We start from the raw sequence: 24805 nt of genomic DNA, 5'->3' as shown, positions 1-24805 counted from the left end.
TATTTTTTCTTATGGCTTCCTCCTTTAAGGGGTCCGACCATATCAAGCCCCCAGACCGCAAAAGGCCAAGTAATGGGGATTGTTTGTAGAGCGGCGGGCGGCATATGGCTTTGATTGGCGAAAAGCTGGCATCCGACACAACGTTGGACAAGGTCCTGTGCATCTACTCGGGCCGTCGGCCAAAAGAAATCTGTATGGAAGGCCTTACTTACAAGGGCCCGAGCCACGGCGTGGTGACCGCCGAGACCAGCATGGATTTCAGCCAAGAGTTGTCGTCCCTCTTCTTCGGAGATACATCTCTGAAGTACTCCGGTAGCACTTTTCTTGTAGAGCTCTCCGTCGTGGACCTTGTAGGCTTTTGAGCGCTAGACAATGCAGCAAGCCTCGTTCTCATCCTCAGTGAGCTCTCGCCTATTAAGGTAGGCCAAGAAGGGTTCGGTCCATGGGGCAATTACTGCCATTATAAGATGGGCCGATGGTGTTATTTCGGTGGTTGAGCCCCCGATGATATCAGTATTGCGTTCGGAATCTGGGGGTATAATCGGATCCGGACTAGTGTTTCCGCTCTCCCCTTGCCACACCACGGATGGCTTGAAGAGCCTTTCCAGAAAGATGTTAGGCGGGACGGGGTCGCGCTTGGAACCAATGCGAGCAAGGACATCCGCCGCTTGATTACTTTCTCGAGCCACATGATGAAACTCGAGTCCCTCGAACTGTGCTGATATTTTAAGTATGGCATTACGATAGGCCGCCATCTTCGGATCTTTGGCGTCGAAGTCTCCATTTATTTGGGATATTGCGAGGTTTGAATCCCCACGCACCTCCAGGCGTTGTATGCCCATGGAGGCAGCCATCCGAAGACCGTGCAATAAGGCCTCGTATTCGGCTGCATTGTTGGAGTCTGTGTGTAATATTTGGAGTACGTACTGGACTGTGTCTCCAGTGGGGGACGTTAAGACAATGCCCGCTCCTAAACCCGCTAGCATTTTGGAGCCATCAAAGTGCATGACCCAGTTGGAATATGTTCCGTACTCTTTAGGGAGTTCGGCCTCTGTCCATTCAGCGACGAAGTCGGCCAATACTTGGGATTTAATGGCTCGGTGCGGTTTGTACGTTATGTGGAATGGCAGGAGCTCAATGGCCCACTTGGCAATCCGGCCCGTAGCATCGCGGTTGTTTATTATGTCATTGAGTGGTACTTCGGAAGCCACCGTGATCGAGCACTCTTGAAAGTAGTGTCGTAGCTTCCGGGATGCCATGAAGACCGCATATGCTATCTTTTGGTAATGAGGGTACCGGGATTTGCATGGTGTGAGGACAGTGGATACGTAGTATACCAGTTTCTGAAGTGGGAATTTGTGTCCGTCCTCCTCTCGTTCAATGACGAGTAACGTGCTCACCACCTGGTGTGTTGCCGAGATGTATAATAACATGGGTTTGCCGACATTCGGTGCGGCCAGGATTGGGTTGCTCGCTAAAAGAGCTTTTATTTGTTCCAGTCCGGCCGTTGCCGCATTCGTCCACTCAAAGTGGTCGGTACGTCGGAGAAGGTGATAAAGTGGCAATGCTTTTTCTCCTAGTCTGGAGATAAAGCGGCTTAAAGCCGCCGCATCCAGCTAGTTTTTGGACATGTTTAAGGTCTGTTGGTGTAGCCAGTTGTGACAAAGCTCGGATTTGGCTGGATTTGCCTCAATTCCTCTATTGGAAACGATGAAGCCCAGCAGTTTTCCAGCGGGAACACCGAAAACACACTTTTCCGGATTGAGCTTGATGTCATATGTACGGAGGTTGTCAAATGTGAGACGCAGGTCGTCTATTAATGATTCGACGTGCCTAGTCTTAATGACGACGTCATCCACATATGCTTCAACCGTCTTGCCGATTTGTTTCTCCAGGCATGTTTGAATCATGCGTTGGTAGGTGGCGCCGGCATTTTTGAGCCCAAAGGGCATAGTGTTGAAGCAGAAAGGCCTGTATGGGGTAATGAATGCCGTTGCAGCTTGGTCGGACTCCTTCATTTTGATTTGATGGTATCCGGAGTATGCGTCGAGGAAACACAACGAGTCGTGTCCTGCAGTAGCATCAATAATCTGATCGATGCGGGGGAGGGGGAAGGGATCCTTAGGGCAGGCCTTATTGAGGTCTTTGAAGTCGACGCACAGGCGCCAGGATTTATCTTTCTTTGGCACCATCACCAGGTTTGCTAGCCAGTCCGGGTGTTTTGTTTCTCTGATGAATCCGGCCTCGATTAACTTGGCTAGCTCCTCCTGAAGGAAATATGCCCTAGAGGCAATAATAAAGTTATTATTTATTTCCTTATTACATGATAAATGTTTATTATTCATGCTAGAATTGTATTAACCGGAAACATGATACATGTGTGAATACATAGACAAACAGAGTGTCACTAGTATGCCTCTACTTGACTAGCTCGTTGATCAAAGATGGTTATGTTTCCTAGCCATAGACATGAGTTGTCATTTGATTAACGGGATCACATCATTAGGAGAATGATGTGATTGACTTGACCCATTCCGTTAGCTTAGCACTTGACCGTTTAGTATTCTGCTATTGCTTTCTTTATGACTTATACATGTTCCTATGACTATGAGATTATGCAACTCCCGTTTACCGGAGGAACACTTTGTGTGCTACCAAACGTCACAACGTAACTGGGTGATTATAAAGGTGCTCTACAGGGGTCTCCAAAGGTACTTGTTGGGTTGGCGTATTTCGAGATTAGGATTTGTCACTCCGATTGTCGGAGAGGTATCTCTGGGCCCACTCGGTAATGCACATCACTATAAGCCTTGCAAGCATTGTAACTAATGAGTTAGTTGCGAGATGATGTATTACGGAACGAGTAAAGAGACTTGCCGGTAACAAGATTGAACTAGGTATTGAGATACCGACGATCGAATCTCGGGCAAGTAACATACCGATGACAAAAGGAACAACGTATGTTGTTATGCGATTTGACCGATAAAGATCTTCGTAGAGTTATGTGATTTGACCGGAGACGTATGTTGTTATGTGATTTGACCGATAAAGGAGCCAATATGAGCATCCAGGTTCCGCTGTTGGTTATTGACCGGAGACGTGTCTCGGTCATGTCTACATAGTTCTCGAACCCGTAGGGTCCGCACGCTTAAAGTTTGATGACGATTTGTACTATGAGTTATGTGATTTGATGTACAGAAGGTAGTTCGGAGTCCCGAATGAGATCGGGTACATGACAAGGAGTCTCGAAATGGTCGAGACGTAAAGATCGATATATTGGACGACTATATTCGGACATCGGAAAGATTTCGAGTGATTCGGGTATTTTCGGAGTACCGGGGAGTTACGGGAATTCACCGGGAGAAGTATTGGGCCTTATTTGGCCATACGGGAATAGAGGAGAGAGGCCAAAAGGAAGGAGGCGCGTGCCCCCCCCCCTCTGGTCCGAATTGGACAAGGGGTGCAGCCCCCTTTTCCTTCTCCCTCTCCCCCTCTTTCCTTTTTTCCTACTCCCAAGCCAAGGCCAAAAGGAAGGATGACGAAAACAATTCCCAAGCTCTTCGCAATGCTAAAATCGGTGAAGGTAGAAATCAAGAAAAACATCAAGTGTTGATGATTGACAAGACCACTAGTTTCAAGAAAAGGGGCAAAGGGAAGAAGGGGAACTTCAAGAAGAACGGCAAGCAAGTTGCTGCTCAAGTGAAAAAGCCCAAGTCTGGACCTAAGCCTAAGACTAAGTGCTTCTGCTGCAAAGGAACTGGTCACTGGAAGCGGAACTACCCCAAGTATTTGGCGGATAAGAAGGATGGCAAAGTGAACAAAGGTATATTTGATATGCAGATTATTGATGTGTATTTTACTAGTGTTCGTAGCAACCCCTCGGTATTTGATACTGGTTCAGTTGCTAAGAGTAGTAACTCGAAACGGGAGTTGCAGAATGAACAGAAACTAGTTAAGGGTGAAGTGACGATGTGTGTTGGAAGTAGTTCCAAGATTGATATGATCATCATCGCACACTCCCTATACTTTCGGGATTAGTGTTGAACCTAAATAAGTGTTATTTGGTGTTTGCGTTGAGCATGAATGTTTATTGCAATACGGTTATTCATTTAAGTTAGAGAATAATTGTTGTTCTGTTTACATGAATAAAACCTTATATGGTTACACACCCTATGAAAATGGTTCGTTGGATCTCGATCGTAGTGATACACATATTCATAATATTGAAGCCAAAAGATGCAAAGTTAATAATGATAGTGCAACTTATTTGTGGCACTGCCGTTTAGGTCATATTGGTGTAAAGCGCATGAAGAAACTCCATGCTGATGGGCTTTTGGAATCACTTGATTACGAATCACTTGATGCTTGCGAACCATGCCTCTTGGGCAAGATGACTAAAACGCCGTTCTCCGGAACAATGGAGCGAGCAACAGATTTGTTGGAAATCATACATACTGATGTATATGGTCCGATGAATATTGAGGCTTGCGGCAGGTATCGTTATTTTCAGACCTTCACAGATGATTTGAGCAGATATGGGTATATCTACTTGATGAAACATAAAGTCTGAAACATTTTAAAAGTTCATATAATTTCAGAGTGAAGTAGAAAATCATCGTAACAAGAAAATAAAGTGTCTACAATCTGATCGTGGAGGAGAATATTTGAGTTACGAGTTTGGTCTTCATTTGAAACAATGCGGAATAGTTTCGCAACTCACGCCACCTGGAACACCACAGGGTAATGGTGTGTCCGGACGTCATAACCATACTTTTATTAGATATGGTGCGATCTATGATGTTTCTTACCAATCAACCACTATCGTTTTGGGGTTATACATTAGAGACAGCTGCATTCACGTTAAAAAGGGCACCATCTAAATCCGTTGATATGACACCTTATGAACTGTGGTTTGACAAGAAACCAAAGTTGTCGTTTCTTAAAGTTTGGGGTTGCAATGCTTATGTGAAAAAAAATTCAACATGACTTGAACCCAAATCGGAGAAATGCATCTTCATAGGATACCCAAAAGTTACTGTTGGGTACATCTTCTATCACAGATCCGAAGGCAAGATATTCGTTGCTAAGAATGGATCCTTTCTAGAGAAGGAGTTTCTCTCGAAAGAAGTGAGTGGGAGGAAAGTAGAAATTGATGAGGTAACCGTACCTGCTCCCTTATTGGAAAGTAGTTCATCACAGAAATCTGTTCCTGTGACTCCTACACCAATTAGTGAGGAGCTAATGATGATGATCATGTAACTTCAGATCAAGTTACTACCGAACCTCGTAGGTCAACCAGAGCGAGATCCGCACCAGAGTGGTACGGTAATCCTATTCTGGAGGTCATGTTACTTGACCATGACGAACCTACGAACTATGAGGAAGCGATGACGAGCCTAGATTCCGCGAAATGGTTTGAGGCCATGAAATCTGAGATGGGATCCATGTATGAGAACAAAGTATGGACTTTGATTTGACTTGCCCAAATGATCGGCGAGCCATTGAGATTAAATGGATCTTCAAGAGGAAGACGGACGCTGATAGTAGTGTTACTATCTACAAAGCTACAATTGTCGCAAAAGGTTTTCGACAAGTTCAAGGTGTTGACTACGATAAGAGTTTCTCACTCGTATCTATGCTTAAGTCCGTCCGAATCATGTTAGCAATTGCCGCATTTTATGAAATCTGGCAAATGGATAAACAAAACTGCATTCCTTAATGGATTTATTAAAGAAGAGTTGTATATGATGCAACCAGAAGGTTTTGTCGATCCTAAAGGTGTTAACAAAATGTGCAAGCTCCAGCGATCCATCTATGGACTGGTGCAAGCATCTCGGAGTTGGAATATACGCTTTGATGAGTTGATCAAAGCATATAGTTTTATACAGACTTGCGGTGAAGCATGTATTTACAAGAAAGTGAGTGGGAGCACTACAACATTTCTGATAAATATATGTGAATGACATTGTTGATCGGAAATAATGTAGAATTTTCTGGAAAGCATAAAGGAGTATTTGAAAGGAGTTTTTCAAAGAAAGACTTTGGTGAAGATGCTTACATATTGAACATCAAGATCTATAGAGATAGATCAAGACGCTTGATAAGTTTTTTCAATGAGTACATACCTTGACAAGATTTTGAAGTGGTTCAAAATGCAACAGTCAAAGAAAGAGTTCTTTCCTGTGTTACAAGGTGTGAAATTTGAGTAAGACTCAAAGCCCGACCACGGCAGAAAATAGAGAGAGAATGAAAGTCATTCCCTATGCCTCAGCCATAGGTTCTATAAAGTATGCCATGCTATGTACCAGACCTATTGTATACCCTACACTGAGTTTGGCAAAGGGAGTACAATAGTGATCTAGGAGTAGATCACTGGATAGCGGTCAAAATTATCCTTAGTGGAATAAGGATATGTTTCTCGATTATGGAGGTGACAAAAGGTTCGTCGTAAAGGGTTACGTCGATGCAATTTTTGACACTGATCCAGATGACTCTAAGTCTCAATCTGGATGCATATTGAAAGTGGGAGCAATTAGCTAGAGTAGCTCCATGCAGAGCATTGTTGACATAGAAATTTACAAAATACATACGGATCTGAATGTGGCAGACCCGTTGACTAAACTTCTCTCATAAGCAAAACATGATCACACCTTAGTACTCTTTGGGTGTTAATCACATAGCGATGTGAACTAGATTATTGACTCTAGTAAACCCTTTGGGTGTTGGTCACATGATGATGTGAACTATGGGTGTTAATCACATGGTTATGTGAACTATTGGTGTTAAATCACATGGCGATGTGAATTAGATTATTGACTCTAGTGCAAGTGGGAGACTGAAGGAAATATGCCCTAGAGGCAATAATAAAGTTATTATTTATTTCCTTATTACATGATAAATGTTTATTATTCATGCTAGAATTGTATTAACCGGAAACATGATACATGTGTGAATACATAGACAAACAGAGTGTCACTAGTATGCCTCTACTTGACTAGCTCGTTGATCAAACATGGTTATGTTTCCTAGCCATAGACATGAGTTGTCATTTGATTAATGGGATCACATCATTAGGAGAATGATGTGATTGACTTGACCCATTCCGTTAGCTTAGCACTTGATCGTTTAGTATTCTGCTATTTCTTTCTTCATGACTTATACATGTTCCTATGACTATGAGATTATGCAACTCCCGTTTACCGGAGGAACACTTTGTGTGCTACCAAACGTCACAACGTAACTGGGTGATTATAAAGGTGCTCTACAGGTCTCTCCGAAGGTACTTGTTGGGTTGGCGTATTTCGAGATTAGGATTTGTCACTCCGATTGTCGGAGAGGTATCTCTGGGCCCACTCGGTAATGCATATCACTATAAGCCTTGCAAGCATTGTAACTAATGAGTTAGTTGCGGGATGATGTATTACGGAACGAGTAAAGAGACTTGCCGGTAACGAGATTAAACTAGGTATTGAGATACCGACGATCGAATCTCGGGCAAGTAACATACCGATGACAAAAGGAACAACGTATGTTGTTATGCGGTTTGACCGATAAAGATCTTCGTAGAGTATGTAGGAGCCAATATGAGCATCCAGGTTCTGCTGTTGGTTATTGACCGGAGACGTGTCTCGGTCATGTCTACATAGTTCTCGAACCCGTAGGGTTCGCACGCTTAAAGTTCGATGACGATTTGTATTATGAGTTATGTGATTTGATGTACCGAAGGTAGTTCGGAGTCCCGGATGAGATCGGGGACATGACGAGGAGTCTCGAAATGGTCGAGATGTAAAGATCGATATATTGGACGACTATATTCGGACATCGGAAAGATTCCGAGTGATTCGGGTATTTTCGGAGTACCGAGGAGTTACGGAAATTCACCGGGAGAAGTATTGGGCCTTATTGGGCCATACGGGAATAGAGGAGAGAGGCCAAAAGGAAGGAGGCGCGTGCCCCCCCCCACTGGTCCGAATTGGACAAGGGGTGCAGCCCCCTTTTCCTTCCCCCTCTCCCCCTCTTTCCTTCTCTCCTACTCCGGAAAGGAAAGGGGAATCCTACTAGGACTTGGGAGTCCTAGTAGGACTCCCCACACTTGGCGCGCCCCCTCTAGGGTCGGCCTCTCCCTTGCTCCTTTATATACGGGGCCAAGGGGCACCCCATAGACACAACAATTGATCCCTTGGATCTCTTAGCCGTGTGCGATGCCCCCCTCCATCATAATCCACCTCCATAATATCGTAGCGGTGCTTAGGCGAAGCCCTGCGTCGGTAGAACATCATCATCGTCACCACGCCGTCATGCTGACGGAACTCTCCCTCAAAGCTCGGCTGGATCGGAGTTCGAAGGACGTCATCGAGTTGAACGTGTGCTGAACTCGGAGGTGCCGTGCGTTCGGTACTTGATCGGTCGGATCGTGAAGGCGTACGACTACATCAACCGCGTTGTGCTAACGCTTCCGCTTTCGGTCTATGAGGGTACGTGGACACACTCTCCCCTCTCTTTGCTATGCATCACCATGATCTTGCGTGTGCGTAGGAATTTTTTTGAAATTACTACGTTCCCCAAAACCTCCCCCATAGCTTGTCGTTTGGGTTCGGAAAAGTGCCGCAGTGTTTGCTTGACCGGCTTATATCCCTTCAATATATTGAGGCTGTGTTCGGCCGACCTGCATGGGATTCCTGGCATATCAGAAGGGTGCCAGGCAAATATGTCCCAGTTCTCGCGTAGGAACTCTCGTAGTGCGGCGTCAACCGTTAGGTCCAGCTGTGCCCCGACAGAAGCTGTCTTCTTGGGGTCCGTAGGGTGGACTTGAAATTTGACTATTTCGTCTGCTGGTTTAAAGGAGGTGGATTTGGGTCGCTTATCCAGGATTACATCGTCCTTATCCACCGTGGAGCGTAGTGCGGTTAACTCTTCGGCCACGAGGGCCTCAGATAGTGCCTCGAGGACCAGGGATGCGATTTTGTTTTCGGCACAGAGTGCTATGGCCGGATCACTAGCGAGAGTGATAATACCATTGGGTCCGGGCATCTTGAGCTTCATATACCCGTAATGGGGTATCGCTTGAAAGCGCGTGAATGCGTCTAACCCCAACAGGGCGTGATATCCACTGTTGAAAGGGGCCACTTGGAAGGTTATCTCTTTGGACCGATAGTTCTCCGGCATGCCGAATACCACGTCGAGTGTGATTTTGCCCGCGCATCGCGCCTCCTGGCTGGGAATGATTCCTCGGAAGGTCGTGCTACTTTGCTCGATGCGGCTCCTGTCTATTTCCATTTTGTTGAGTGTGTCCTCGTAGATGAGGTTTAGTCCGTTGCCGCCGTCCATGAGCACTTTAGTGAGCCGAAAGCCGTCCACAATTGGATTGAGGACCAAGGCGGCTGGTGCCCGGACTGTCCTTAATTTTGGTTCGTCACTGGCATTGAAAGTTATGGCCGTGTCGTTCCAGGGGTTTATTGCTGCGACTTGGCAGACTTTGGCGAGGTCGGAGTGCCCTCTTGTGCCGATTGTTTGAAGCGAAAGTCTTGAAGACCGTCAATACTCTAAGGTCGTCGTCTTTCGGGGGGTGTTGCTCTGGGGTGTTTTTGGTGAGGATATCCTCACCACTCTTGGCCACCTGCTGGAGTATCCAACATGCTCTAAGGCTATGGGTTGGTACGGTATCCGGTGTCGTGTGTATTTTGCATGGCCTGTCGAGCCATCCCTCCAGAACTGTTCCGCATCCCGTAATGGGCTTAGTTTTCTTTACTATGGGGTTGGGCGCCCCGCGAGGGTGCATCCTTTTTGCCCGCCCAAGGGGTTGAGTGGGAACCGGTGGTTCCCAGCGAGCTGTCTGAGTTTTCCAGGCGCTTTCCATTGCGCAGTACTTCTGTACTATGGTTGCCAAGTCAGCGTAGTGTAATACGCGACGGCGGTTGATGGCGTTGAGGATTCCTCCATCTGTGCAATTATTGCAGAATACTGAAATTGCGTCCTCGTCGCGGCAATCTTTAATCTTGTCTTTGACAAGGAGGAATCTGGCCCAAAAGTAATGGACTGTTTCCTGAGACTGCTGCCGTACGTACATGAGGTCGCATATATCCGGAGGTCCAGAATTGTTTGGCGAATATTGCTTGTGGTGGGTGGGTGGCTTTAAATCCAAACCCTGACCCAATTTGGGGTCCGGAGTCTGAAAAGCTTCCGAGCTTAATAGCTCGGGCTCCGGGATGTCAACTGATTTTTCAGGCCCAACGTCCGTTTCTAGGTTCGGAGGACAGGGCGTGTCGTTCCGTAGACAGGTATCCGGCTCTTCGAGCTCGGAAATCCGAACATAGTTCGTCCTCAACATAGAGGAAGAGTTGTTGTTTTGCTCCTCTACTACCGCTATCTGATGGGTGATCGGCGGAGATTTGATTTCTCTCTGATCGGGTTTAAACCCAATCCGATCGTAGTCTGTAGCGACCCCCATGGCGGCAATGCGGTCCAGGAGTTCGTTTAAAGACGACAACTCCGCCAGATCCAACCGTTTGGAGTATTCGAAGTCAACACGGAGGCGATTTTCGATGACCCGAGAAGTCATCGTCGGCTTAACGGCCGGACGGGCGGCCATGGTAAAGCCACCCAGCCGGAGGGTTTGGCCTGAGGCCAGGGCTCCTCCGGAGGTGATACTGTCCTTGATAACAAGGCGAGCCATCAATCATGTCTTCGACGTCACATCGGAACTCTCAATGAAAGCACCAATGTCGGTGTCAAAACCGGCGGATCTCGGGTAGGGGGTCCCGAATTGTGCATCTAAGGTCGATGGTAACAGGAGACGGGGAACACGATGTTTACCCAGGTTCGGGCTGTTGGGGAACGTAGTAATTTAAAAAAAAATCCTACGCACACGCAAGATCATGGTGATGCATAGCAACGAGAGGGGAGAGTGTTGTCCACGTACCCTCGTAGACCGAAAGCGGAAGCATTAGAACAACGCGGTTGATGTAGTCGTACGTCTTCACGATCCGACCGACCCAAGTACCGAACGCACGACACCTCCGTTCAGCACACGTTCAGCTCGATGACGTCCCATGAACTCCGATCCAGCAGAGCTTCGAGGGAGAGTTCCGTCAGCACGATGGCGTGATGACGGTGATGATGATGCTACCGACGCAGGGCTTCGCCTAAGCACCGCTATGATATGACCGAGGTGGATTATGGTGGAGGGGGGCACCGCACACGGCTAAGAGATCAATGATCAATTGTTGTGTCTATGGGGTGCCCCCTCCCCCGTATATAAAGGAGTGGAGGAGGGGGAGGGGCCGGCCCTCCTAGGCACGCCCCAAGGGGAGTCCTACTCCCACCGGGAGTAGGACTCCAACCCTTCCAAGAGTAGGGGTAGGAGAGAGGGAAGGAGGAGAGAGGGGGGAAGGAAAGGGGGGCGCCGCCCCCCCTCCTTGTCCAATTCGGACTAGAGGGGGAGGGGGCGCGCGGCCTGCCTTGGCCGCCCCTCCTCTTCTCCACTAAGGCCCAATAGGCCCATTACACTCCCCGGGGGTTCCGGTAACCCCCCGGTACTCCGGTATTTGTCCGAACTTGCCCGGAACACTTCCGAAGTCCAAACATAGTCATCCAATATATCGATCTTTATGTCTCGACCATTTCGAGACTCCTCGTCATGTCCGTGATCATATCCGGGACTCCGAACTACCTTCGGTACATCAAAACACATAAACTCATATTACCGGCCGTCACCGAACGTTCACTAGTGCAGAACAGGCCTTTATCACCGGTTCGTAAGGGCCTTTAGTGCCGGTTCTGCAACCAGCACTATGGAGTGGAGACTAAAGGCCCCCCCTTTAGTACCGGTTCGGCACGAACCAGCGCTAAAGTGCCACCACGTGGCACGAGCCAGGCCCGGGTGCTGGTAGACCATTAGTACCGGTTGGTAGCACCAACCGGTACTAAATGTTTGGGGGGTTTTGGTTTTAATTTTTATTTTTCCATTAATTTTGTGTTTTCCATTTAATTCTTTTTTGTTTGCTAGTATTTTAAGATACTACATATTGTACACGTTATGCATATATATAAATAGATTTTCTCGTAGAACTGATCATATATATATAATCGAATGTCTCACAACCACCATTAATTATTCACACATACACATGTATATATATACAATTTCTCCTACATGTTGCCTTGGTGCCTTCGGAGCACGATGACAAGTGGTTCATGGGGGCGGTAGCGGGTAATTGTATTCTCCTTTGGGATCTATGACCTGGTCGAGCCAAAATCCCGCTATTTCCTCTTGAAGTGCTCGTATGCGCTCCTCTGATAGGAGCTTGTCCCGCACCTCTTTGAACTGTTAAGAAGGAGATCAATATGCATGTGTGTTAGTTGTGTGACTAGATATCGACAATCATGTAAGATTTGTGAATAGTGTTCTGGCAAACGTACCCAGTCCTGTCTATCAGATCTGCTCCTTTCGGACGCCATCATGCGAATGTTCTCGCAAACGTAGTATGCACACACTTCAGTCCCCGGCGCCTGCTTCAGGGCCTTTACGACAATAGAACTTAATCAGATAATAATTAATCAAGCATGTTAATTAATTAATGGTATTGAAACAAGAATTAAAGAGATGGTAGCTAGCTAGCTAGTACTACTTAATTACTTATCTTGGGTCGATACCAACATAGCTTTTGTCGCCATTTTCCTGGAGTCACCTTGACGTACTTTGCCCAAGCCCTACCCGCCGGCAAAGAAAATTAATAAAGGAGTTATTAAAAATAGTTCATATCAGGAAATGACGAACTAAATAGGCCGAGATATAGTTAATAATGATTGAAATAACCTGTCGACTATCCCCTTCACGATGCTGTAGTCACTATTTTTTTTAAGTAGTGAGTCCAGTACTTCAACTTTTCCTTCATCAACTTTAATGTCTAACAAGATCCGGTGGAAGCTGCATGCGCATACGTTTGCATGTATAAATTAAGCGGGCATGTGCATAACACTAATCAACTATAACCCTAAACCCTATACACTTATTAACATCTAGCTAGTAAGCAAAACAGAATTTGTAGTACAAAGACAGTGTGACTCACTCGAAGTTGTAAGGAAGTAGTATATCTTCATTGCTATTGAGGCGCTTCAAGAACTCTAGCATGCATTTCTCTACATGTTGTCTACACCATTCAGATTTCCATGTGTATTCATTTAACGGTATTTGGGTCAATGAACCCAATGCCATAGCGTCCAGCTTTTTTCATTTCATACATCTTCATCCTGCATAATACCACAAAAAAGAATATATAGTGAGGATATATAATTATAGGTAATTAATGACCAATCAATGAGCACTAGAGCTAGCTTGAGACTTAAATTACAGAAAGAAATCACTTACAGACAATAGCAACTGACGATAGATTTGTCGAGTGCATCTTGATTGAATAAGTGAAATAGTTCTGAATACTCAACGGCCAGAGCTTTCTTATGGAAGTAATGATCTTCCTCGACTTGCACCATGAGGGACTCTCGATTGGAAATCTTGGTAATTTTCATGTACCAATCATGCAATTCATACATTCTCGTTGGGAGGTTCTTGACCTCCTCGGGCTCGACCAAAGGTTGGCCCCGGACATATTTCCGTTTTATTTCCTCCTCTCTAAGCGGAGACATGGGCTCGATCTCGAGGAGTTGTCCACAGTGATCTTGAGCATTTCAGCCTGCATTATATGCTCCTCGGTTATTACCACATCGCCCAGCTCGGGAACGTAAACGGTTTGCCCACAATAATATTGGGCGCGCGTACTCTCATGTGTTGTTGGCACAACAAGCGGGGGGGTCGATTGCGCCGCCTGTTCTCCTAGCTGGGGAACGGTTTTCCCGCATTTTTTGACAGCTGCTTGTTGGCTCGAGCTCGAGCTCGCTTCTTTCTGTAGTCGTGCTCGATGTGCCTTCCTGATTTGGCGCTCATAGTCTGAGTCAACAGGCTTGGGAGCTGGTGGTCTAGCCATACGAATGAAGTGGTCAATCTTTTCCTCGGGCACTTTCTCCCTCGGCGGCGTTGCCGGTTTCGGTCGAAAATGAGCGTCCACTTCGGCCCGCACTATTGCATCGTTTTGCTCCTCGGTCATGTCGTAAGGCCTCTGAGGAAGAGGAGCGAGGCTGCTTGGACCATATTTATATCGCTTGTCTCCGCCTATACTTTCTGTACTACCTCGACTCGTACCGCCGCGCACCATAGCTGCGGCGTGTCTCTTCTGCGATTGCTTAGGCGGCGGAGACGGCTGACGTGGCTTAGTTGGAGCAGGAGGAGTGGCCTGACGCTGTGCCGGACTTGAAGCAGGAGGTGTGGCCTGATACAGTGTCGGACTTGAAGCAGGAGGTGTGGCCTGACGCTGTGCCGGACTTGAAGCAGGAGGTGTGGCCTGACACGGTGTCAGACTTGAAACAGGAGGAGTGGCCTGACGCTGTGCCGGACTTGAAGCAGGAGTCTGCTCACGCGTTCGTGGACTTGGAGGAGCGGGAGTCTGCTGACACGGTGACGGACTTCGAGGAGGAGTCGGTAGACGCGGTGTCGGTGGACTTCAAAAGATGATGCAATCCTTTTTCCATAGGATGAAACGATGTATGGCCTCTCCCAGTGTTTGCTCGTCGTCACCTCCAGGAATGTCAAGCTCTAGCCCCGAATATGGGCCCGCCACCTCATCAACCAAGACACGAGCATAGCCCGCTGGAATCGGGGCGCAATGGAAGGTTGCTTCGGGGGTAATTGTAAAAGCAACGGCGTTCGCCACCTTCATGGATATGTTCTTCATTTTGAAGTGTAGCTCACAGTTAGTGTTCTCTATGATGTCATCCACAGGGTATGTATCCAGCAGTGCGTCGCCCGGGGCGGAACCAACGCTGCTTCTCGGCATGGATGGGACGGTGCTATCCAATGCTGGATGATCATCCGCTTGCTGCTGCCGCTGCTGAGACCCCCTTTCCTGGCTAAGTGAGTCGATCTGCTGCTGCTGCTGCTAGAATTTGAGTGCCAAGTCCGCGTGCCTTGCTTCTAGGCCTTGAAGGCGTTCCGCGTCCTGCTTCCTCTGCTCCTCCTCCAGCTTCCTCTTCTTCTCCTCCTCCATCTTCTTTCTTGCACGGGTCCTATAGTCGTCGTTCCATTCCGAAAAGCCCTCATACCAGGGAATAACGCCCTTGCCTCGTGTTCTTCCCGGGTGTTCAAGATTTCCCAGGGCACGCGTAAGCTCGTCGTTCTCTCTGTTGGGCGTGAACACCCCCTTTCGAGCATCTTCTATTGCGTCAAGTAACTTTTGTTCTGCTCCGTTTAGACTTGCCTTCTTCGAAACCAGGCCTGTCTTCGGGTCCAACACCCCCCCCCCATGCGCATAGAACCAAGTTCTGCACTTGGGGGCCAACTCCTAGTAACCGGAGTGACCCCTGCATCCTCCATCTCTTGCTCAGACTTATCCCACTTAGGCATTGCCACCGCGTAGCCACCTGGACCCAGCCTATGGAACTGCGTCTTTTTTGCGGCATTGGCCTTGTTTTTTCTCGATCGTTCCTTAGATCATTCTGATTCCTTCAATTTCACGAAAGCGGGCCAGTGTTCTCTTTGCTTCTCCAGTGTTCCCTTGAATTCTGGAGTCTTCCTTTCTGCAGCGAGGTAGTTGGCCCATACAGTTTTCTTGTGGGTGTTGAATGCAATTGCCATCTTCTTAAGAGCAGCGTCCTTGACTTTCTGCACATCTACATCAGTGAAATAATCTGGTAGGGTGAAATGTTCCATCAGAGATTCCCAAAGCTTTTGTTTTGCTCTGTCGTCGACCCAAGTAACATCTGGGCGTTTAGTTTTTGGCTCTTTCCATTCTTGAATGGAGATCGAGAGTTGGTCCTTCACAAGAACTCCGCACTGACGAACGAACTTGCTCACAATGTTCTTAGGCGTGAGGGGTTCGCCACTAGCTTTGATGGAATCGATGTTGTACTTTACACCCTCCTTCAACTTTTTGCTCGGGCCGCGCTTTGTCCTGCTGTCTGTAGAAGCAGATTTGCTCGATCCGGAGGGCTGAAAGAAGAAAGATCGATTCGTTAATATATCTTCAAATAAAAAAACATGTGATGATCACTAGATGCCTGCTTATATAAATATACCTCGCCGGTAGTCTTTGTTATTTCAAGATCAACATTGTATTTGTCATCATAATCATTGTCTCCGTCATCATAATCATAATCATGGTTCATGACTTCATCAGCTCGGTCGTCGAGATCGAATATCTTATCATCACCCTCCCCGGTATTGTTCAGATATTGGGAGCCGTCATTTGCTTCATTCAGATCATCTGGCCTGCTAGGGCTGCGTATGATCTCGAACAGGGTCTCTTCTCCCTCTCTGCCGGTATTGTCCGCCATAGCTTTTATTTAACTAATACAGAAGAAATATAAAACAATTTAGTATTCAAATTACAATGCATGGATGCAATCAATAAGGAAAAACTGAATCATATAGTACATAATATGCATCATCTCGAATAATATATAATCTCGAATACATCGTCTCGAATAATATATAATCTCGAATACATCGTCTCAAATAATATATAATCTCGAATACATCGTCTCAAATAATATATAATCTCGAATACATCACTGGCTAGGTAGCTAATAAAGATCGAATACTATAGAAGAATCTAGGCCACTCGCGGTTCCTGGGGCGCGGGCGGTGGACACCCAAAGACAAGGAACCATCACAGGATCATATCTCCGGTCATCTGCCCAAAGAACCTGCCAGGTATTGGAGAACCTGACGTCCATAGCAGCCATGTAGCGATGGACGTGCTCGTCCTCCTCCCTAACACGACGACGCACCACCTCCGGCGGGGCTGGCTCCCTCTGCATCGAATGTGGCCCACGCGAACGCCACCAAAGGAGATCAGGGTCGACGACGGGACCCGAGGCCGGGTCCCTCACCAAGCGTCGCGCCCCTCCAGGTAGCACCTCCCAGTGCCAGCCCGGCGGAGCCCAATCCCGGACATGGGTCCTCTGAAGCAGGACGTCATCGCGAACGGGTCGACGGCGAGGATGCGGGCCGGGCATCGTCGACAACAAATACTATATGCCGCAAAAGTAAAGTAACATTTTTTAAATGATTGGATTGTGATTTCTTATATGCAAATTCTAAATTTTATAACTAAAAATATAATAAACTAAAAAACATCGACCATATCTAAAACTAACATTTCTAACATTTCTATAACTAAAATTGTATAACTAACTTTTTTAACATTTCTATATAACAAACATTTCTATAACATTAATACAGAAAAAACTAACATTTCTATATATAACTAACATTTCTATATAACTAACATTTCTATAACATTAATACTGAAAAAACTGAAAAAACTAAAAACTAATAACTAATAACAGAAAAACTAAAAACTAAAAACAGAAAAACTAAAAACAGAACAAAAATTGTGTATGTGTGTGTATGGTGTGTGTGTATGTGTGTGTATGTGTTGTGTGTGCAGGCGACGGCGACGGCGAGCCAAGGCGACGGCGCCGGCGGCTTCGATTGGAGGGAGAGGAGAGGGGGACAGAGGCTCACAACGCGGGCGAGGTCGAGGCGACGGCGACGGTGACGGCGACGCGGGCCGATGCGGGGACGGGGACGCGGGCCGGTGCAGGGATGGGGACGGGCCGGCGACGCGGACGGCGCGGCGAGGACGGGGGCGGCGCGGAGTCGACGGGGACGGCGCGACGGCGGCGGCGACGGCGCGGGATGAGGCGGCGGCGATGAAGCAGAGAGAAGTGGGAGGAAACTGACGAAATTTTCGTAAGTGTTTCTTATATAGGATGGTCCTTTAGTACCGGTTGGAGCCACCAACCGGTACTAAAGGTCGATTTTGGCCAGGCCAAGCGGCGGGAAGCGCCCACCTTTAGTACCGAGTGGTGGCACCAACCGGTACTAATGGCCCACCCTTTAGTACCGGTTGGTGCCACCACCCGGTACTAAAGGGTGTGCGCTGCCAGGCGAGGGGCGCAGAAGTTTAGTCCCACCTCGCTAGTTGAGGAGCGCCAGGACCAGTTTATAAGCCCCGACGCGGGCACTGCATTGAGCTCCTCTCAATAGCAGGCCTTCTGGGCCTACCTCTCCTACTCTGCCTGTGGGCCTACTGGGCTTGCGGGCCTGCATCCTGGCCCAACTACAGGTTGGGTTTCTAGTCGTATGCAGGCCGCTTTGGCCCAGTAGGTGGGCTTTTTTATTTTCTTATTTTTTTTGCTTTATTTATTTTTGGTTTATTTATTTTTGAGTTGTTTTTTGCTGTATTTAGAGTTTCTTTGGGAATATTTTTGCTTTAGGTACAAAAAATTACAAACTTTCTGTTAGTGCCGGTAGTTTACAAATTTGAATAGTTTACATTTTGAATTATTTGAAATTTGTGTGAATCACTAGTTTGTGAATAACTTAACTTTGAAAATAGATTTTCAGTGATTCTTTTTTCTTATGTTTAATATTAGTGTGTTTTATCATTATATTCAATTTGGTAATGCTTAGGTTATTTAAAAAATGAAATCCCTTTGTAACGGATGAGTTTTCGTCCGAAACCCTGATACTTCGAAAGAGATTGTCCATTTTATACACGAAGTGCATCCAGTTTTTGCGGTAACCCTCTCTACTTTTTTGCACATGCTATGTGGGTGAAATTATGATACCATGCCAACTTTCAACCTTTTCTGAGTTCATTTGAAATGCTTTTCAATTTCAGGGTCATTTAGCTGGAAAAAATCAGTAAATGCATGAAAGAATTTGTTTGCACATAAAATTTCTTCGCGTTTCAAATGCCAAAACACATAACTACCCTAACTATTACAGAGATTCCCTCCTGGGTGTGAAACACAGAAGAAAGTGATGATAGTGAAGCCGATCACATCCCAGATCTTTGGGTGTGAAACTTTTTCTTCGCGTATGTCCCTTTGCGCCGTAGCCATGGAAAATCTTCATCATTTAACTGGATGCTCGGGTCAATATTCACTGTGAATGGAGCAATTTCATCAAACTTTTCATAATCTTCTGACATGTCTGTCTTGTCATCCACTCCCACGATGTTTCTCTTCCCAGAAAGAACTATGTGGCGCTTTGGCTCATCGTATGATGCATTCGCTTCCTTATCTTTTCTTTTTCTCGGCTTGGTAGACATATCCTTCACATAGAAAACCTGTGCCACATCATTAGCTAGGACGAATGGTTCGTCTGCATACGCAAGATTGTTGAGATCCACTGTTGTCATTCCATACTGCGGGTCTTCCGTTACCCCATATCGTGTCATATTGACCCATTTGCACCGAAATAAAGGGACCTTCAAATCACGTCCATAGTCAAGTTCCCATATCTCCTCTATGTAACCATAATATGTTTCCTTTCCCGTCTTGGTTGTTGCATCAAAGCGGACACCACTGTTTTGGTTGGTGCTCTTCTTATCTTGGGCGATCGTGTAAAATGTATTACCATTTATCTCGTACCCTTTGAAAGTCATTATATTCGAAGATGGTAACTGGGACAGCGAGTACAAGTCATCTTCAATAGAGGCGTCATGCATGGTACGTGTCTGCAACCAGCCGGCGAAACTCCTGGTTTGTTCACGTGTAATCCAGTCATCAGACCGCTCCGGGTGTTTGGAGCGTAGAAAATTCTTGTGTTCGTCCATATACGGAGCCACCAAGGCGGAATTCTGTATAACTGTGTAGTGTGCTTCAGTGAGAGAATGTCCGTCCATACATTTTTTTGATTCCCTCCTAGCGTGCCTTTTCCATCCAGTCTGCCCTTATGCCGCGATTCAGGAACACCAATCGGCTTAAGGTCAGGAATAAAGTCAATACAAAACTCAATGACCTCCTCATTTTCATGGCCCTTGGAGATGCTTCCTTCTGGCCTAGCACGGTTATGAACATATTTCTTTAAGACTCCCATGAACCTCTCAAAGGGGAATATATTGTGTAGAAATACAGGACCCAAAACGCTAATCTCTTCGCATAGGTGAACTAGGACGTGCGTCATGATGTTGAAGAAGGATAGTGGGAACACCAACTCGAAACTGACAAGACATTGCACCAAATCATTCTCTAACCTTGGTATGATTTCTGGATCGATTACCTTCTGAGAGATTGCATTGAGGAATGCACATAGCTTCACAATGGCTAATCGAACGTTATCCGGTAGAAGCCCCCTCAATGCAACCGGAAGCAGTTGCGTCATAATCACGTGGCAGTCATGAGACTTTAGGTTCTGGAACTTTTTCTCTGCCATGTTTATTATTCCCTTTATATTCGACGAGAAGCCAGACGGTACCTTAATACTGAGCAGGCATTCAAAGAAGATTTCCTTCTCTTCTTTGGTAAGAGCGTAGCTGGCATGACCCTGATGTATGCCGTCTTTTCCATGCATACGTTGCTGGTCCTCCCGTGCCTCAGGTGTATCTTTTGTCTTCCCATACACGCCCAAGAAGCCAAGCAAGGTCACGCAAAGATTCTTCGTCACGTGCATCACGTCGATTGCAGAGCGGACCTCTAGATCTTTCCAATAGGGCAGGTCCCAAAATATAGATTTCTTCTTCCACATGGGTGCGCGTCCGTCTGCGTCATTCAGAACAGGTTGTCCGCCAGGACCCTTTCCAAAGACTACCTTCAAATCCTTGACCATATCATGTACATCAGCACCAGTACGGTGGCGAGGCTTCGTCCGGTGATCCGCCTCACGTTTGAAATGCTTGCCTTTCTTTCTTACGGGATGCCTGCTCGGAAGAAATCGACGATGTCCCAGGTACACATTCTTCCTACAATTGTCCAAATATATACTGTCGGCATCATCCAAACAGTGCGTGCATGCGCGGTATCCCTTGTTTGTCTGTCCTGAAAGGTTACTGAGAGCAGGCCAATCATTGATGGTCACGAACAGCAAGGCCTTTAGGTCAAATTCTTCCCCCATGTGCTCATCCCACGCACGTACACCTGTTCCATTCCACAGCTGTAAGAGTTCTTTAACTAATGGCCTTAGGTACACATCAATGTCGTTGCCGGGTTGCTTAGGGCCTTGGATGAGCACTGGCATCATAATGAACTTCCGCTTCATGCACAACCAAGGAGGAAGGTTATACAAACATAGAGTCACAGGCCAGGTGCTATGGTTGCTGCTCTGCTCCCCAAAAGGATTAATGCCATCTGCGCTTAGACCAAACCATACGTTCCTTGCGTCATCTGCAAACTCCTTCCCATACTTTCTCTCAATTTTTCTCCACTGCGACCCGTCAGCGGGTACTCTCAACTTTCCGTCTTTCTTACGGTCTTCTCTGTGCCATCGCATCGCCTTGGCATGCTCTTTGTTTTGGAACAAACGTTTCAACCGTGGTATTATAGGAGCATACCACATCACCTTGGCAGGAATCTTCTTCCTGGGGCGCTCGCCCTCGACATCACCAGGGTCATCGCGCCTGATCTTATAGCGCAATGCACCGCATACCGGGCAAGCATTCAAATCCTCGTACTCACCGCGGTACAGGATGCAGTCATTAGGGCATGCATGTATCTTCTGCACCTCTAACCCTAGAGGGCAGACATCCTTCTTTGCTTCGTACGTACTCTCGGGCAATTCGTTGTCCTTTGGAAGCATATTCTTTATCATTACCAGCAACTTTCCAAATCCCTTGTCAGATACACCATTCTCTGCCTTCCATTGCAGCAATTCCAGTGTGGTGCCCAACTTTTTCTTGTCAGCTTCACAATTCGGGTACAACAATTTCTTGTGATCCTCTAACATGCGCTGCAACTTCTTCTTCTCCAAATCACTTGCGCAGTTTCTCTTTGCATCGGCAATGGCCCGACCTAGATCATCAGCGGGCTCATCTGATGCCTCTTCTTCAACTTCTTCCCGCATTGCCGGCTCAGCTTCTTCCCCCATTGTTGTATCATCATATTCAGGAACCCATGGCCAGGATAGCTGTCGTCGTCCTCTTCTTCTTCATTGTCTTCCATCATAACCCCTCTTTCTCCGTGCTTGGTCCAAACATTATAGTGGGGCATGAAACCGGACTTAAACAGGTGGACGTGAATGGTTCTTGACGTAGAGTAATTGTGATCATTCTTACAGACTAAACATGGACAAGGCATAAAACCATCCGCCCGCTTGTTTGCCTCAGCCGCAAGCAGAAAAGTTTGCACGCCATTAATGAACTTGGGAGAGCATCGGTCATCGTACATCCATTGTCGGCTCATCTTCATTACACAACACCGAATAGACCAAATTAATACAAGTTCATACATAAAGTTCATACAAGACTTAAATGCAACAAACAAATAACTCTCTAACTAAAGAATTTAAATGCAACAACAAATGCGATCAAGATCGCACCTAAGGTAACAATTGATCCAACAGCATAATGATACCAAGCCTCACTATCAATGGCATATTTTCTAATCTTTCTAATCTTCAAGCGCATTTTCTCCATCTTGATCTTGTGATCATCGACGACATCGGCAACATGCAACTCCAATTCCATCTTCTCCCCCTCAATTCTTTTCAATTTTTCTTTCAAATACTCGTTTTCTCTTTCAACTAAATTTAACCTCTCGACAATAGGGTCGGTTGGAATTTCCGGTTCACAAACCTCCTAGACAAAAATATCTATGTCAACTTGATGGGCATAATTTGTCATAAACACGAAATGCAACAACTAGTTTTAAAAGAGAATATACCACATCCGAATCATAACAAGGACGAGGGCCGATGGGGACGGATATCAAAACCATGGCACTATGTATAACAAACAACGTACGGGTAAGATAATTATACGAGTAACTATATATCCAAATCACACAAACATCAATTTGGTAATGTAAAACATTCATGAACAAGAGGCTCACCACAAGGTGGTGCCGGCGACGGAACGGTGCGGGCGATCGACTGTGGTTACGACGGAGATTTAGAAGGCACTAAGTAAACCACACCTACATATGCAAACTAAGTGTTAGTTTTGACCACAAATTGCATATAAATCAAGTACTAGCACATATATTTTCTACCAAATTACTAAACTCATAAATTAATCACTATACAAAGCATTGCAAGAGCTAATCTAGCAATGAGAGATGAAAGGACAAAGTTGCTAACCTTTGTGATCATTTGAATGGATGGGGGCCTTCAAATCTTGACAAATTTTGGGCAAAATGTGTGATGAGCTCGAGAGGAAGAGGGGAAGAACAGAGAGGAGAGGGGAAAGGGGAAGAACAGAGCGAGCTCGGGTGGACGAAGGGCTTATGTAGGACGACCTTTAGCACCGGTTCGTGCCATGAACCGGTACTAAAGGTGCTGGAGGGGCCCCGGACTGACAACATCCTGCCACCACTCACTTTAGTACCGGTCCGTGGCACGAACCGGTGCTAAAGGTCGGCCACGAACCGGTACTAATGAAAGCGGCTGGCTAGCCGTTGGAACCGGCACTAATGTGCTTGACATTTGACCCTTTTTCTACTAGTGGTTAAGCGTGCGGACCCTACGGGTTCGAGAACTATGTAGACATGACCGAGACTCGTTTCCGGTCAATAACCAATAGCGGAACCTGGATACTCATATTGGCTCCTACATATTCTACGAAGATCTTTATCGGTCAAACCGCATAACAACATACGTTGTTCCCTTTGTCATCGGTATGTTACTTGCCCGAGATTCGATCGTCGGTATCTCAATACCTAGTTCAGTCTCGTTACCGGCAAGTCTCTACTCATACCGTAATACATCATCCCGCAACTAAGTCATTAGTTGCATTGCTTGCAAGGCTTATAGTGATGTGCATTACCGAGAGGGCCCAGAGATACCCCTCTGACAATCGGAGTGACAAATCCTAATCTTGATATATGCCAACTCAACAAGTACCATCGGAGACACCTGTAGAGCACCTTTATAATCACCCAGTTACGTTGTGACGTTTGGTAGCACATAAAGTGTTCCTCCGGTATTCGGGAGTTGCATAATCTCATAGTCATAGGAACATGTATAAGTCATGAAGAAAGCAATAGCAATATACTAAATGATCGTATGCTAAGCTAACGGAATGGGTCAAGTCAATCACATCATTCTTTAATGATGTGATCCCGTTAATCAAATGACAACTCATCTCTATGGCTAGGAAACTTAACCATCTTTGATTCAACGAGCTAGTCAAGTAGAGGCATACTAGTGACACTTTGTTTGTCTATGTATTCACACATGTACTAAGTTTCCGGTTAATACAATTCTAGCATGAATAATAAACCTTTATAATGATATAAGGAAATATAAATAACAACTTTATTATTGCCTCTAGGACATATTTCCTTCACAGTCCCTCTTGATGGAGGTAATACCCTACTTCCTGTTTGGTTAATCTTGATGAATATGAGGATTACCAGAGTTGATCTACCACGAGATCGTAATGGCTAAACCCTAGATGTCTAGCCTGTATGATTGTGATTGCCTCTACGGACTAAACCCTCCAGTTTATATAGACACCGGAGGGGACTAGGGTCGTACAAAGTCGGTTACAGAGAAAGGAATCTACATATCCGAACGCCAAGCTTGCCATCCACGCAAAGGATAGTCTCATCCGGACACGGGAAGAGGTCTTTTGTCTTGTATCTTCATAGCCCATCAGTCCGGCCCATGCCATATAGGCCGGACGCCCCAGGACCCCTTAATCCAGGACTCCCTCAAAGATCTTTATCGGTCAAACCGCATAACAACATACGTCATTCCCTTTGTCATCGGTATGTTACTTGCCCGAGATTCGATCGTCGGTATCATCATACC

General features: G+C 46.3%; 1 long non-coding RNA gene across 1 annotated transcript; it reads right to left on the bottom strand.

Moving 5' to 3' along the window:
• Positions 1–22229: 22229 nt before the first annotated feature.
• LOC141021322 (uncharacterized) lies at positions 22230–23481 on the bottom strand. The gene is made up of 4 exons (XR_012182172.1): positions 23132–23481; positions 22885–22968; positions 22717–22774; positions 22230–22631 (listed from the first exon to the last, which is right to left on the bottom strand). It is a non-coding gene; the product is annotated as an uncharacterized lncRNA (long non-coding RNA).
• Positions 23482–24805: the final 1324 nt, after the last annotated feature.

Source organism: Aegilops tauschii, chromosome 1 (genome assembly GCF_002575655.3).
Source record: "Aegilops tauschii subsp. strangulata cultivar AL8/78 chromosome 1, Aet v6.0, whole genome shotgun sequence".
NCBI classification, from domain to species: Eukaryota; Viridiplantae; Streptophyta; class Magnoliopsida; order Poales; family Poaceae; genus Aegilops; species Aegilops tauschii.
This window is presented reverse-complemented; position numbering and strand designations above follow the sequence as displayed.